Raw genomic sequence first — 17,720 nt, forward strand, 5'->3', positions numbered from 1 at the left:
TTGATTTAAAAGTAAAGGTCTGATTAGGTCAAATTGATTTCCGTGTCAATATAATTCTGTTATATGAAACATACTTTTAAACTTTAATTCTGAACTCAGAAGTACAATACTTTTTTAAAAACAATACATTTCCAAAACAATTATGTTGGAAGACCATGAAACTACTATTATTAACATCACTACGGTTCTCCAAGGTAACAAAAAAATGAAACTAAGATCTGAATGCACCTCATTTACCAACCTTTTTATGTACGGCTGCACCGTCTAATCTCAATTCAAATAACCTTAAGGCAAAGCGAGCGTTCCCCTCAAAATATATGAAATAGGGCACCTTTCAATACGCGAATTTTATTAGGGTTGCGAACCAGTAGCCCATTCACATATTTCAACCCCTTTTTAAATGTTTATAACAGCAATAAAGTTAATAATGTGGCACGTGATTGAAAAACATTTCACGTTCAATGAAATGAGTGTCAATTTGTCAAGCCAGTAATTTGTATTTTTGTGTTTCAATCTTAAAAGTGAACCAACTTTACAATATGCCTTGAGTAAGCCGCAACTTAAAAATGAATAAGTAAACAATTACCTTGAAACTTGTTAAGTGAGTTCCAACTTGGATGATCGTGTCCGAAATGATTGCACTTCACAAAACGTATAGCACAAAGTACTATCACTGGTTAGTCACTGAACATGCGGGTGAACATACTTCAGACGGACAGACGGACAATGAGTGTGCGTGCTGTGTTGAGAGCGCCGAGCGTCGGCGACGCGGGACGACTCACGACTAACTCCACTGAGCACTCGGCGCCGATCCGCCGCGTACCTGCCCCTCACTTCACATCAGCTGGGCTGACCATCTTATCTCACAGTATTTGGCATTTCTAAGTCAGAATTATCATGAGTGTCTCATTTAGAACTTCATAAATTACATTCATTAGCTACTCTTGGTTTTGGCTAATTAATAAAAAAAAGACTTACTTGTCTATTACATTAAACGATGCGCTCTTATCATTTTTTACTGAACACTTACACAGGCAAAAAGAATCAATTAACTCTTGTGATTAGAAAAAGTACCAGTCGTAAATTAACCATAAACCGACTTGAAACGACATAGGTACTTATTCACACAATTAAGTAACTCGTTTAAAGTACCATAAATAAAACGACACATTAATAGACAAGAGGTGTTAAACGAAATAGAACACATTGTAATCAGTCATCATAATCAGGTGATAATTCACTATTCGACTTGTCCTTAATATTTGTTCCTTATGTTTGCTTAACAAAAGAAAAATGAATAATCTTACCCTTTTTATGGATAGTGTTATAATTTTAGTGTATTTTTTATCGCCGCGAAGTCGTTCGCGCCAAGTTCCAGGTCAGCGGCGTCTCTTGCCATGTCATCAATCACTGACACACGAATAAATTCGGACCTTTGTGTAAAAACTTAGGTGTTTCGTGTCGATGGTGACTTTATGATTTGCAACGAAATATTGTCTTGTATGTAATTATTGGTGTTATTAAGGGCAGTTAGTCGACGAATGACTTATTGATGACTAAAGTGAAGTTGTAAAAGGGTATTTTACATTTCATTGAATTAATCGTTGGGAACTGTTTATCACCTAAGTGCTGTTTAATTTTCGACAAAATGTTTCGGTTCAATTTAAAATTGATACCAAATGGAAAACTGTCCTTTAAAAGAGTTACCATAATTAAATAATTTGATAAACCTAGACCACCGAGATGTAGGCAGTGATTTCATAATTAATAACCGATTTAATCTAGACGATAATATTATAAAGATGGAAATTTGTGAGTATTTAGGTTAGTAGGAGTTAAGCTGTGGAACTGCTGAACCCATTTCGAAAATTCTTTTATGAATAATAAGCCACATGACTCCTGATTGTTATACGCTACTTTTAATCCCGGATTTTTTCACGCGGATGGAGCCGCGGGAATAAGCTATATTATAATATAGCTTATTCCAGCGCTTAACAGTATTTCATTAAGATGTATACATCTTAACGAAATACTGTTAATCAGTACGATTAATTTAATAAAATGGCACATCACTACAAATTAAAATGAATAAAATAACAACATCCATTGTTTCGTTCCTTTTGCTATTCTTCTAGCTACAATCGCTGTTCTAAAGAGGATTTCTTAGAAACTAGATTAACTGCTTAGAAATAGCCTATTTGAGTCTGAGAAGACAAATAATGTTTCTATTGGAGACGCTAGATATCTCGAGAATCAATTCTGAAGTGTTCTATGAGGTTGAAGATTCTCTACCTTTAGAATTTCTATGTAAACCAATGTTAGAAATAGAGCGGTTAAAAAAAAATTATGGAAATTATTTTGGTACGCCTGGGTGTATCTAAAAAATACTTTTTGAATAGTAGTATTTAGGTTTGATTAGATTGGTTCAAATAAATAAATGCCGTAAAATTTAATAAACATGGCGTTGACGTATTTTCTACAGAAATAGTTAGAAGAAGTGTTATCAATTCATTATATATTCTTATACTTATAGCAATTTTGTTGAAAAAAAAAAAGGAAATGATGACTATGAATAAAAAATCTCTAATATCGCAATTATATTTCATAATAAACATGAGAATACAGGGAATGTATTATTTGAAAATCATTTAAAAGCTCTAATGCCCTTTTCTTTATTCTCCTAACAAATCAGTTAGATACGAAATCTTAAGAATCGGCCTTTTTAACGTAACTACTTTCCACCTTAAGTATAGAAAAAGTTGCTAAGATTTCTGTATAGAAGCATAAATAATGCCATACAAAGTCCGAAGCATGACAGTCAATGTAATCGAGCAAATGTGAAAAAATACTCCGACGTGTTCGCGTTAGAGGAAGACACCGTAATATATTCCTTGCCCGGTGATTACAGAAAATAACAAACGGGCCTCCGAGGCAGCTTTGAAGTGAAATTACACAGCGAGTCGAGGCGACGAAGCTTTTTCATTATCAACTTGGAAAATTTAGGCCAGGCGACACAACGCAAACAGCTAAGATACTGGGTAATGCCTCTTACTATTCTTGGGGTTTCGTAACACACGGGGAATTAAAATGTTACAGAGATAGTTTCTGTATAAACTTTGTTATTAAAGATGATTACCATATCTGCTCGTAGAGTTAGCTTATCTTACTAAACGAAAACCTCAAACTTTGTAGAATTGTCATACAATTTTGTTTTGAGCATTTGGATGTTTACGTTTAATTCCCACCGAATAAACTGAATCATTGTATACAATAAAGAAACTTGGACACCACAATGGCCTACAAAATGATTGCGACAGAATTTCACAACTTCTACTGTCGATAAACTTGACTATTATTAAACAATATTGCAAAAGTGATTTTAAATTAATTAATATAAGAATACATTTAAAAAGGGCTCAGCAGGTCGTAAATGTTGCGGTCGCAGCTGAAATTACATCACTTTGTTTTCTTGATATGTAATCCAATAGCGTTCGGTTAGAGTGGGTTAGAGCATGTCACAGTGCGCCTAATCCTACCTACTGGCTGGAAGGAATCGCACATAAGTCTTGCAGAAAGGATTATTTAAAAATAACAATAGAACTTAATTTAATATTTATTTAGAATGTCAACAAAAAACCCTGACATAAATCAATTCAAAACTTGTAGCCAGTGTGGCATATTTGTGTACATGTTGCAGAGAAGTTTGGCTCGTCGGATTACGAATGGACGCTACTTGTATCAATCTGTCTATAGAATACGATACCGCATATATCAATATGTACACAATATGACACAAAAACACACAAAAATTGTGCCCTAAGGATGTTATCAAGATTATCAAGGTTACCCTGCCAGTACATCAGACAATCAACCAACAATTTTAAAAATCAGATTTTATGAACCATTCCTGAAAACTATTCCAGTAGATTTAATCGCAGTGTAAAAATGTCATCTGATGTAATTGCAAGTGCATATTGTCCGCGCACTAACCGCAGATATGAAATCTGCGTGCATGTTTAAATGCATAACAATCTAGCGTAATACAGACGGATTGCAGTGGCGTGTCAGGCACATCTTAGATAAAAGTTTTTATACTGGTAATATTTGTTCGTAATTGATAACAATTAATAACAAAAGCCAACAAAAGACATCTGATCTAATGAAATTATATGGAAACAATTACCAATCAATAAGGTATGATAGCTAGATAAAATATTTAGATTTGAATTTTTTTTAGAAATATGAAGTCAACCTATTTCGTGTAAACTGGGGAAGAATTAAATAATTTTATTACATCTGAACTGAAATTGGCAGAAGACATTACATTCGAGACAAAAGTTTAATTTAAAAGTAATTTGTAACTCAACCACAAGCCTGCCTGTTCCTTTTCATTTCGTTGTGAATTGCTATCGACGTTATACTTTACGACAAACGGACCGCATAAATTCGCACATTTTATCCAGCTATCTAAATTTACACAAGTTATTACCTTGTAAATGAAAACGAAATTCCATCTTGAATTCCGAAATTCAAGGGTCAAGCGTAATTTGCCAGAGTTGAAGCAGCAAACGAAAATGGAATTTTGCTAGTAACGTTTAAAGTTTATGTCCGTAGGTTGACAGGCGGTTAAACAGATAATATTCGAAGGTTGAAAACCATTGAAAACCAGGTCACTGGTTTCACAGTAAAGATTCAATTACCAACGTTTGTTTGACAGACACCCGATCCTGAATCAGTGAAATACGGGAAATTCGACGGAACTCGGTGTTATAAACGACGAAATTCTATTAGGTCGAATGATATTCCTTAGGAGCGTTGAGTAAGAGCCCGCAATCAGAGAATGATATTATTAAACGCGAAGGGTTTCGAAATTAAGTTAATGGAAATTATAGAAAAATGATCGTTATGGTTACAACATCAAAGGCAGACTCGGTTTCTTAATTAACGGATATTTTTAAACCGGAAGCGTTTAAAAAATATAATAAGCATATTATAACGAATCATTAATTACGGATATTTTAGCATGAATATACAAGTCACAATGAACCACAAAATTAGGCGCTTATAGCATGATGGTTTTAATCAAACTGAAGAGCAGGTCTTTGACAGTTTTCCTATAAAGGCCGATATTCATATAAAATTAAAAGAACGTTAATAAATAATGTTCCTAATATAAATATGTATAATTGGTGTTCAAGATACTTGCTCCTTACTTATCGTTTATTTTTTATACACAATATCAGCCGTTTATCCTTGCAAGCGTAGGTAGAGGTGCAACCAGGGCCGGGCATGGTCCCAGGCTTGTGAAAGTTAAGTTCCTACCTAGGATAATGCGTGAGGCTATTAACAATAAAAAAAGACATCCATATTTTAATAGAGAAGATGATTGAAAGCTTGCACAAGCCAGAGATCCAGTTCTTCATTTAAAACGACTTTGAACCCAAAAGACCGGCTGCTAGACTTCAAGATACTGTGACCTCATTCTGCGTAGATCGGACCGTCAACAGCTAAAAAAAATTAAATGTTTTATAATTGTAAAATGTAGGTAGATATTGTAATTTTCATTGCGAATGATCAACACCTCAGTCTGCCCCGTGACCATGAAGCTGTAAAATCTTCAAGACTTCGGGGGAAAATAATAAAATAAATAATCGCGATAAAATCCCTATACACATAGTTCTATTTTAATATCTAACATTTGCGTAAACATAAGAAATCATTATACATTATAATGTTTTATAAACAACCCGAATATAATTGTACGTAATATAACACAGAGTTTGCGGCGATGTAAATCAATATCTTAGCGGCAACCAAAGCGGACGACCTCTGGCGTTACAACGTAAGAACAAACCACTGCCGTCCAAAATATTAGCTCGCTCCTTACGAACACAAATCCACAACCGTTCTCAGAACCGGAACGTTTCATAATAATTATGTCCATTTTGTATGGAAACTGCACTATTAGAACTCTTAACGATGCTAAGTATTAGGATTTTGAACACTTATGCCTCTTTTAGACTATTGGCGAATAATTCGTCAAATAACTTGGCGAATACATATGCCTAGGAATTATGAGTAACGATTACACTCGAATAAACTATTTACACAATCATATTTGTGACTGCTCTGTACTCGGCAATGACTAATTAGGTAGGTAATGTTAAGACATTTTTGGAACATAATAAAGAAATATCTCCAAAATAATATAACAATAAAAAAAATGAAGTGTTAACCCACTTTAACCTAACCACGGTCTACTTTATTTTGTTTACGTACTATCTATCCGCACATACTTATTAATTTAATGAATTCGATCGCTCAAAAGTGACGGGTGCATCATCATGCGATAATGCGGGTCAACGTCTCCATTCAGAAATAGAATGACGCTGAGCCCCTGACCATGTCTTTCTTCGCTCTCACTTAGCAATTCGTTCTTACATCTCGTTAATGTGTCAACGGGGTTATCAATACACAATATACGGTCCCCGGCTACTGTTTACATACAATATATGGATTTTAGTATGGCCTGTTTACAATTCTAGGAGGTTCATAATGGCAGTTAACGGTCGTCGACCGAACTGTGGCGACCTATTTTTACAAATTAAAAGGCAGTAACAATCGCCTCGTCAACTCATTTGCCACCAACAATATCTCGTTCACATGCCTTTTATGCTGGAATCCATTTATGAAACGAGGCGCGGCGCTCTGATAGATTTAATTTCAATTCAAGAGAAAATGGAGACCCAGTTTTCTTTTGCCACATCTTTCGCTTCATTAGTCTGACTTCAAACTTATTTAATAGACAAATGAAACTTCCAAGTGCTTTTTTACTTTTAAAGTGGCTTTGGTTTACTAAAATTGACTTTGTTTAAATGATGAAGCGGGTTTGTAGAGTAGGAATTTCATTAACAAGCAATATAATCAACGGTAAAGGATTGAAATTTCGAGAGTTTAGATCCTCGTATTAGGAGATTAAACGCTGTTGTGTCACCGATTTCCCGAGGGAAGTAACACGAGAGACACGAGCTGTGATCGAATGGTGGATTGAAATCGAGACAATGCTTTCCATGATCCGTGTTAGAGTGAACAACACGGTACAAACACTAATCAATGTTCGTTTAAATCCAGTAAATTAAAGCTTTAAACGTTATAACAAATAAAAAAAAATATATATTTAAGAATATCATTTAAACAAACTTTGAATTTAAAAACAAGTGAAGGTAATCTAATTCTATAAGGCATTAGTTAATGTCGTTCACATTGATATTAATGACTAGATTACACGTAGCTATTTGCAAAAATATGAAGGAAATTATGACTGGCGTTTTTAAATATTAGAGCTGATCCAGTTAAAACTATTGTTAATACTTAATAGTAATCGAGAGTGATCTAATTACTATGTCGTAATGCACCTACAAGGCGTAATAAATTAAGCTTATCTAGACAGTTCGTGTGTGACACGATTCATCACTGTCTGGTTACTGGCGGAGATGATTGCATTAACGAAAGTGAATTGATTCTCCACGAAATGATTAAGGAACGCCATATGGGCATTGTTTAAGACTTCCAGCAATATAAGTTATACAAGTATTTTGTTTATCGCGAGCACAAAGCAGTGTGTACGATAAAGTCTGAATCAAAGGATAATGGCAGATGGGAACAATAGCCGATGTGTATCTAGTTTGTACGGGCTTGTAAGGAAAGTTTACACGGAGACCGACCAAATGTTGTACAAATATTAAGCCAGCTAGGTTTACAGTACTATATTATACTAAATTTGGGGTTAAAGCCAAGAATTGAGACTGAACAAAATTGAAGCTGTGTTTTTGGAAGTATATTAACTTATGATAGAAAACCCTAGTACAGGTAATATGTTTTGGATATGACTACAAAAATAAATTCATTGTAACCTACCGTATACACTGTAAGTATTTTGTTTGTGCGGCAATAAAACATAGAATAGCTCAAAATATCCTCAAAAATATATTCAAATCATTTAAACCATTTATTTTTCTACACACAAATAAAACAAAAAAAAAGTTTAAAAAGAAAAAAAACATACACACAATTAACAATATTAGGCATACAGCAGATTTGTTGTATGATCTGCGGTAGAAGGGATACCAGCTGTTAAACAGAACTGATTTTCAGCTGTATATATATATACCTACTAGTTACTTCTATACTTAATCACTTGATACGGTCGTCTTTGCTCAAAAACAGTCAAGCCATAATAATATGATTTCTCAATACTACACGTGCCTGATATAAATCCGGCAAAAACAATTTTTCCACACCCCTTACCGGCCACAACTACTTATAAAGGTTAGCCGGCGGATCCTATGTCCCCGCAGGCAGTATCCCGAATACATGCAATATCCTGACCCGCAGAGAGTCTTGCGGCATGGAGATAATATGTCGGTGTACATTTATTTAACAGAAGTCGGTGACGCGGGTCTATCAGGCGCATAGCAGCGGCGAAGTCCATATAACCCGAGTCTTGACACCTTCCCTTCGTAAGTTATGTAAAATTTCACTATCATTGGGACGATTTGCAAACCGCGTTTATGCATATTCTTCTTCTTCTTATAGTGCCTCTCCAGTTAGTGAAGATTGGCAATCAGCTCAGCATAACTTCTTTTTCATATTAATAGTACCTATATGTTATGTCAGGTTCCCTTTCGCGCATAGAAAGATTAAGTTATTTTTCAACTGTAGTTTTTGTTGTCATTATGTCTATATTAAATTACACACCAACATTTATTTAGTCGATAATTTTAAATTGACTATACAAAGTACATACCCTTATAAGTACATGAAGAAGCAAACTTCGAAACATTTTTAAGTGTTGATAATATAACACACAGGTTTATGAACTTTCGTAGTAACATTATCGATTTAAACACATGTTGCAATAGTTGATTAATCGACTACAACAAGCGGGCAGCCCTAGCAGCACAATGGCTGCGATTGCGTTTATTTTATAAACATGGCGGCGCCGGCGCACGTGCACGCGATCAGCTGCCGCACAAAAGAGAATTTATTTGAGGAGTAAAATGCCCTTTATTTCAAAGTAAAGTCCTTTAGTTCGTGCAATATGAATTGTACTTTTATAATAAAAGGGTCTTTTGGCAGCAGCTTGGCTAATAATTATGTCAATCACTATGTTATAACTACTTAATTACTTATGGTTTGCTCTGTTTAAAAATATTTTTTATTATTTTATATAAACATTATTCAAATTAAAATATGTAAGTCCAAAAGTATTATTTCACTTCCTATTTTTAACATTTTACCACCTATTTCTCTCTAAAACTACAACCATTATCACTACCAATCTCCTTACAAAATCGCATGCGACATCCAAACAACGGTGAAGGAAAACATCGTGAGGAAACCTGCACATCTGAGAAGTTCTCTATAAGAATTTCGAAGTGTGTGAAGTCTACCAATCCGTACTAGGCCAGCGTGGTGGACTAAGGCCTAATCCCTCTCAGTAGTAGAGGAGGCCCGTGCTCAGCAGTGTGCAAGTATATAATACAGGGCTGATATTATTATTATCCAAACATCTATGCAAATTTTAAACGGTATTTTTATAAATATTCCCACTGACCGCAGCGTGGACAACAAAACAAAGCGCAAGCTGTCCGTGGCACATTTTAATTGTATTATTAAGAGAACTTCCGTCCTACTATAGAACCTTTGTAGTATCAATTGGATACGACTGGGCGGTTAAGGTTATGTGTATACAATGACAGCAATAAAATACTGACTGACAAAATGGCTTAGTGCACCCCTTCTTTATAGGAAGATACAAATTGTTAATAAAGCTAGCGCTAGTCTTCAGTTGGACCGTTGTATTGTTGATGTAATGGCGACACTTAAACGAAAACCTTATCCGAATAAAATACATATATGTATGTATACTATTAATATAATCGACTGCCTAGCTTATTTATGAAGTTATGAAATTAAATCGATCGAAAACATTTTATTGCGCATACATAATGATAAAACGGAAAACACGAAAAATATATCATCTTTATGAATACATCTTTGTCTATATTAGCGCACCAAGGAAGCGATAATTGCTGACACACCCTGGCTAGTTATTTTATAAATTCATCCAACACGTCATAAAATAAAATTGTGAATGACCCTTTAGAACTGGAAATATCACCTAGGTTTTTTTGTGTTGCGACCCAATTTCAAAGTCTGTTAATTAGAGAGCTTAATACTTACCCGACTTCATTCAGTGCAGCATATTCGTTAAAGTTAAAAATACCTGTACATTTTCAAAAATCCATCTCCGGAAATACGTTGGATTTTATGAAAATTGGACGAGGGATTTGCCGCACAATAGTCGATCTAAAAAGCTTCTACGTAAAATGGAACTCTAAAATTAAATCGTAAAGGTGTGGAATTATGCTATTTTTAATATTAAACCTTTTGTGACGAACTAAAGTATAATTACGAAGTTAAAATCTAATTATTACAAAAAATACACGATTTTTTTTATGTTATGGCTCTGACGGTTTATCCGCAATTTCATCAAAGTCCAGCAGCAGCATAAAGTTTCGTTTGAATTCGCGAAACTTTTCAACTACTGCTACGAAACAAAAAAATATTTACGAATGCTTAATTTTGGGTAAGTAATTCAATATCATAATGTATTATGTATCATTAAATTTCGGAATTTTATGTAAATGAAAGAAGGCAATCTTTGCCTTATTGTAAACAACAATTACCCATTATATAAATCCAATAAGATAAGTATGGATTCTGTACGTTTAAAGAACTACGTCCTACGGGGTACTTTCGGTACCATAACACCAACCCGAAATAAATATTTAAGGATTACACAAACATTTGGCTTGCAGGGGTGGAACCCGTGGCTTCATAAACAGCTACACGCTCTGCATCGATGTTATGATTATTTCGTAAAAGTTAGCTATTCAAACTTATTAAAGTTGAGTACATGTTATGTTCATTGACGTATATTCAATAAACACGAACGTCCATATAAACTATTTCTATTCCGTTCAAAATCTGAACTAAAATGGCAACCAAAACGTCACTGTAATAACCTATTTATTCACTTGAACAACAAATAATTTTACTTATTTTACTAAATTTTTTATTCAAATGCAGGTTTACACTTAGACTCGAGTTCTTATGCCAAGAGCCCCACTCCGTACACAACCACAAGCTGTCAATATTGACCATACTAAAGTCAGTTTGAATGGATATCAGTTCAAATCAGTTGAACACAGTGAATGTTCGGAACAAATCTAGTACGTAGTACATATTATATCGATGGTTATGTTATATTTATTGCAGTAAATAAGATACGAATGGCTCCATATCATTACGCAAGTGACATTCTGTCGCAGACAGTATAATTGACTGAGTGCAGGTCGCGACCCCAACAACGCGGCGGCTTTGATCATCGCTTCAGTAGTTCCACGAAATGAGAAATATTCTTGGTTTTTTTATAGTTGATGTTATAAAAGGTTTAAGCAAGGCTGTATGGGCTCTGCTTCCTTTGTCTCGTTATAAAGAGTTATTTATTGTACTGGATCACGTAGATATCTTAAAGGAAAGTTTAAAGAAATAAAAATTCTTACCGTCATATCGTAATTTTTTAAATATAAGCGGATAAAATCAAATAAGCGCACGTATGCCATATTCATAATACACTAAGAGTAAAAATCTTGTTTTACATGTTACTTGTCATAATATTTACCTATTACAATAAGTAATTTTTTGTTGGTCAATCTGTACGTTTTTAAATAAACTTCCTAAGCAAAATATTGGTAATCTTCCAAACAATAATTTTATTTTACAATAATTCTTCTGGTATTGCGGGATTTCGGGTGGTAGAGATCAACATCATGTGACCTACTTATTTACTTTATACTAATGATTTCTTATGTTTACGCGAATGTTGAATATTAAATAAAAATTTTCGTAATTTATTGCGGTCTTTTACATTATAATTTTTCCCGACGTTTCGAATTTGCAGCCTACTATCATAGGGACTGAGGTGTTATAATAATAATAATATCCGCCCTATATTATATACTTGCCCACTGCTGAGCATGGTACTACTGAGAGGACTTAGGCCTTGATTTGAACCCGCAAAATCTCAAGTGTTTCATTGAAAAAGTTATCAATATCTACCTACATTTTAAAATTATACAAAAAAAAAATTAAACGCTATATGAAACTAAAATATTAAACCAAAGCAATGTTAACTACTTCATTTTGCAGTTAAAATTAGTTAGTTGCCCGTGACCTTGGGAAACAATAAAGCGATGTGTGAAAACAGTGTTAGTAGCACCTCCGCACAATTAGATACAGACATCAAAATGTAGGTACGTGTGAAACTAATCGATCTTTTTAAATTGGCTATATCATACTTACCGTTAACAAATTGTTGATTTCATTTATGACTCAACATAATTACGTAAAAACGTTGTACGCTCTTTAAATACCAACCTGTGTAAATTCTGACTTATCACCATGTTGTCCTTCATGCAGTCGGTGCTATAACCTGCAACAATGAATTATGATTACTTAACTAGTTTTTATAGTCAAGTAACTTTCCCTAGGTATAATTGAATCGATAAAAATTAATTCACAGTTTATAATACACCTATTTAATCGCAATAATTAGTATTAACAAAATATATTTTTATAAAAAATAATATTTGCATCATTTGGCGCCAAAATTTTAAAAGGTTTTAAATTGAAAAAATAAATTGCAAGCTGTCAGTTTTTTTTAATGTGGCGTAGTATGTGCCGGATGTTCATTTCTCTAATGGCGTCGAATATTGCCAGTGAGCGCTTTACAGCAATAACCGCAAGCCGACCGAACGGATCCGTAACTAGACCAAAATGGCACTTTAAAATTGTTGCAAAATTGCTCCAATATAGTTGAAAGTTGTAACGTTCAGGTATTTGAAACAGTTGTACGTTAAAACCATTGTTGCGGTTAAGAAATAAAATAAATAAGTGGATATTTGGCTGTCGGCGAGACCAAATGTTAGTTAAAAAAAATGTTAATTAAATCATTAAGGAGTTCTTTTCTTCTTCTTCCTACTTTTTATTTTATTTTGATGTTACAGCTTTCCTGTGTTTCAGTCAAAGAGTTCTAAGATTATATAAAGCGGTTATTGGAAAGATTCTCATACAAAAATTTTACGCATATATGATGGATACTCAAATTATCATGAAATAACAAAACATCAATGTAAAATATTTCACATTTTCTTCATATTATCATGATTTGTACATTTTAATGCGAATATTAGCATATTTTCGGTAAATATATTATTTTTGTATTAAATATAAGGACGCTGTGACATCCTGTCATACTGACATTTCAAATAAGACAGCGACTTATTACCAATTGGTAATAAACTTTTGGAGCAAACATTTTGGCCCTCATGTCCGGTCTGTAACTAACTATATACTTTAATATCTTTGGTTTTAGCTAATGGTACCTGACTGCACATTACAGTCAGAGGCTATTTATTTTATTATCTGTGCTTTTTTTTTAAATCTTGCCAGTCAATTACAAAAAAACGTACACATACAGCCAGCTCCATAAATACCGTGACTCGTGCAAGGTCGCAAAGTTAATTACGCTGAAATTGGATGAGCTCCGTTCATAAGTTTAGGCCCGCCTGTCTATTTCCATTATGAAATTATTACGTATTCATACGGCTTGATTTCACTGGAATAGTGTTAGAACTGTGTGTCGGACCGCAGTGGACAGATGACCTGGTAAATATAATTATTGAAGGAGATAGCTATGCAATCTAATTATTTCCCAAATTGGTATTTAGTAGTAGGTCGTTTGTGATTGACAAATTGTAGATCTGATGGCCGTTGGGGCGGAAAAGTTCTGGAGCGGCGACCACGAACCGAGAGACGGTGTAGGCAGGCCCCCCACGAGATGGACCGACGACCTGGTGAGGGTCGCCGGAGTTTGATGGATGAGGGCGGCCCAGAACCGGTCCCTACGGCGCTCAATGGGGGAGGCCTATGTCCAGAAGTGGACGATTCTCGGCTGAAATGATGATTGACAAACAATCCCAGTGCCACACATTAATTAAATTTGTCTTGCCTAAATAACCAGGACCAGGAACTCAGAAAGCCGCTAAACTCAAATGGAACTGGGCTGGAAGCGTATGTCATATGCCTCATGAATTTTGGGCAAGGATTGCTACCTTGTGAAGCCCTGACACTGCTCGTAGGCGTCAAGGTAGACCAAAGAAAAGATGTCGAAACGAACTCGAATCATTTAAAAATAACTGGCCCAGGATCATTCATGGATGGATATTGGGAGGCTTTAGTCCAACGTTGGGACATTATAGGCTGAAACAATTACAACTACAACAATAACCAGGAGAAGATGAAATACAGTGTTTCGTCACACAGATCTGGAATTACTATCCAGAAAAAATCTAAAAATTTTGTAATTTACTTCCGTGTTTTGTAATGGGTTTCGACTAGGTCACACTTTATTTGTTCAGTATCTTAATAAAACAGCATTAAATCCAAGTTAAGAATGGTTTAAGGAATAAACTTTTTAAAACAGTCGCCGATCTCGATATGGCACTGCGATAAGCCATCGGTTCCGATTGTTGTCGGTCGATAACCCTAACCTTGTTAGAAATACAACACCCTATATGTTTCGAACGGTGTGTTGACTCCTGTGTAAATATTACGTTTCCTTAGAATTATTTACATTTAGAACGGTATATTATCTATAATATTTGACATTACAGGCTTACAATTTAGTGTGTGAAAAATATTTATTAATTGTTTGCTCAAAATAACATTTCTAAAAATGACCACATCTACATATTTACTTAGAATTGACGTCATTTGAAAAAAAATCGTCTAAACTGTAAATTCACAGTCTAGAAGATTCTATATCTAGAAGTCTCTTTTTTCAAACTAATTACAACACGAAACATACTGTTATCACAATTAATAAGGTATTCAAATTTTACCAGAATATTATATCAGCCCTGTATTATATACTGTCTTACTCTAGCAGCACAGGCCTCCTCTACTACTGAGAAGGAATTAGGCCTTTGTCCACCACGCTGGCCCAGTGTGGATTGGTAGATTCCACATCCTCAAGTTTTCTAAAGAGAACTTCTGAGGTATGTAGGTTTCCTCACGATGTTTTCCTTCACCGTTGTATCAAGCGATAATTCCCAAAGAATAACATTCCTATAGAAATACATTATTTTAGAAAGAACCTGCGGACATTTGTTGTGGAAATCCGTTCCACGACCCAACTAGGCTATCACCGCTCTTATTATTACCAGAATATTACTAAAGAAGATTCTGTATTAAACATTTTAATTAGACCGCTACTGTCGAAGCAATCAGCTAATACAAATTGCATCCATTACGGGAAGCGTCGGCAAGATGAGAGAGAGATTATAACAATCTGCTGCCAACACTCCATTGGCTTCACACAATCCAATATTGAATTGTTGATGAACAACATCCGGAACAAACAGATATCGTAGGCGCTTCCGCTGCACTATTATTTCTTTTTAATGTTTAATATGAGTACTAACTTAATTTTATAAATAAGGTTTTTATACTGAAGTTCAAGTAGGTTTTGGAATTAATCTATTTGTTATCCGATTTTGTGTTACATCACTTTAAAGCATTAATGACAACAAAATGATCTTAGTGTTCGAATTCAATAATAACATGTAATGTACTTAAAGCATTCTAATCTATTTAAATCTAGATTTTTTTATAGATTTAATTTAGTATAATCTAGAAGAACTTTAGTCTTAAGCCCATCTAGCACTCCATCAGAATATTCAGCTTTAACTAAACTTTATGCTACCACGTAACACATGCAAATTCCGGCCACAAGCGGCGTCTAAACGCTTCAAATAACGTTTAAAGTTAATAAAAGGCTCACGTTACTTATGGGAACGTAGACACCTGAAAGGGAGTTCGTCGAACTTACACTCACGAGCTAACAAGCCGCACTGTAAACATCGACAGAACAACGCCCCGCCCGCTGCCGTTCGGCTTTGATTTGGTTTCCTTTGCGTTTTATATCTGAAGAAAGAAGATTTAAAAAATAACCTTTAATTTTTTTACCTTTTCGCAACAAAATTGTTTATGGTATTTGATATTGTATTAAAAGTGTCATTGATAGACTTTAGTAGGTGTGTATTGTTGTTTTAAAATTTTACAATACTTCTACGCAGTTCAAAGAATGTTTTTAAGGATACATGTACGAAATGGACTATATTATACTTTTTAGCCTTATAGTTTAATTAAGACGCGTTTCTGCTCTTTGAAAAGGTTAAAGACTGGTTGGGTACAATTACTGATATATTGCTTGAGATTTCTATGCGTTTATTCAAGTGTAGATTTGATTAGGTCACTGACACGAGAGTTGTGATTTCATTCTCAACTGCTTCATGACGTTATACACTATTTTACTATTACATTGCTAATTGAGTTCATGTTCATGTTTGGGTCTTTCAAATCTTTCAAAATTGTTTACATATCTAATAAAGAGTGGCCTAAGATGCCGTAACGCGGCAGAGAACGGGAATTTATCTCGTAATGAAAATCGGTACTTTTACACAATATTTTTAGGATAATTATTCTCAGCGAGTACTGATTATAGATATTTTATTTGACTTAGATTTTCTTTTATTTTAATAAATAAAAACTGTTACAAAAATACAAAAGCAATTTGAATCCACAATAATTTACGTCTTCGCTGTAAATTACACCCTCTAATAAGCAGAATTTTGTCTGTGCACTTTGTGAGAACATTAGCAGTATTTCAAAGTTTATTTTGGTTAAATCTGGCACGTAGGGGATTTATATTTAACTGTCTGCACCAAAACCTGTGACTAATATCATAATAATATTTGAGACAAACGTCCGCGCAGTCAGGAATATATCGAAAACATTTTAACTACAGCAACATATTTTTTTGAATAAGCGGAGTATTTTCCGTTTCCTAAGGTTCGTTATTACAAATACAAAAAACAATGTGATTTAAATAAAATACCTCAAACGAAAGGTTTTAAACCTAAGCAATCGAATAAAATAAGATTCTTATTTTGAATTATTGAATGATGTTTTTAACCGTTCTTTTGTCATCATAAAAGCTAATTTGTTGTCATAGCGTAATGAAGCAAGGAATCTGAAAACAATAGCGTAAGTACTTATTCTAAGAGTAACATGGCCCCTTGTTATGCTGAATAAGTAAATAGAAGAGGATACACACTTGCTTTGATGATCTAATACAATCCTTGTTCGATCGTATTCCATGTAACTGGAGATGAAAACGCACTACCACGAGTTACACACTCATTTTACGTTTCATGCGAGAAAAGCGCTCAATCGTCGCAATATGGATGTTTTGATAAGTCGATATAACGACATTTAGCGTGCCTCAGTGTTTTACAGAAAAATAGGCAACCAAAATAAAATCCACTGTTTGCAACTAGGGACCGTGATGATTTTATGAGTGAGAGAATTAAAACGCTATTTACCAAATAAGCAATTAGAAGTATGCTTTACAAATTCAAAATTATACCATACCTATTTGAATCATCAAGTTAAAATTATGGAATTGAGAAGCCATCGAGTTCCCTAGTAGGTACAAGCAGATGTGCTGACCACAACTTCCTGAGCACTGC

The 17,720-nt window shown here is 34.4% G+C and overlaps 1 protein-coding gene across 5 annotated transcripts in view; it reads right to left on the bottom strand.

Moving 5' to 3' along the window:
* Positions 1-17,720, bottom strand: part of LOC115443236 (dystroglycan) — a 119,515-nt gene that overhangs the window by 49,541 nt on the left and 52,254 nt on the right. For 4 of the 5 annotated variants that reach the window (XM_037439069.1, XM_037439068.1, XM_037439066.1 and 1 more), the window contains exon 1: positions 587-813. The exons of the other annotated variant lie outside the window; for it this stretch is intronic. The gene's annotated coding sequence lies outside the window, so the exon portion shown is untranslated. Of the gene's footprint in view, positions 1-586; positions 814-17,720 lie in introns of those variants that run through there. 5 annotated transcript variants of the gene reach the window in all.

Source organism: Manduca sexta, chromosome 16 (assembly GCF_014839805.1).
Source record: "Manduca sexta isolate Smith_Timp_Sample1 chromosome 16, JHU_Msex_v1.0, whole genome shotgun sequence".
NCBI lineage: Eukaryota > Metazoa > Arthropoda > Insecta > Lepidoptera > Sphingidae > Manduca > Manduca sexta.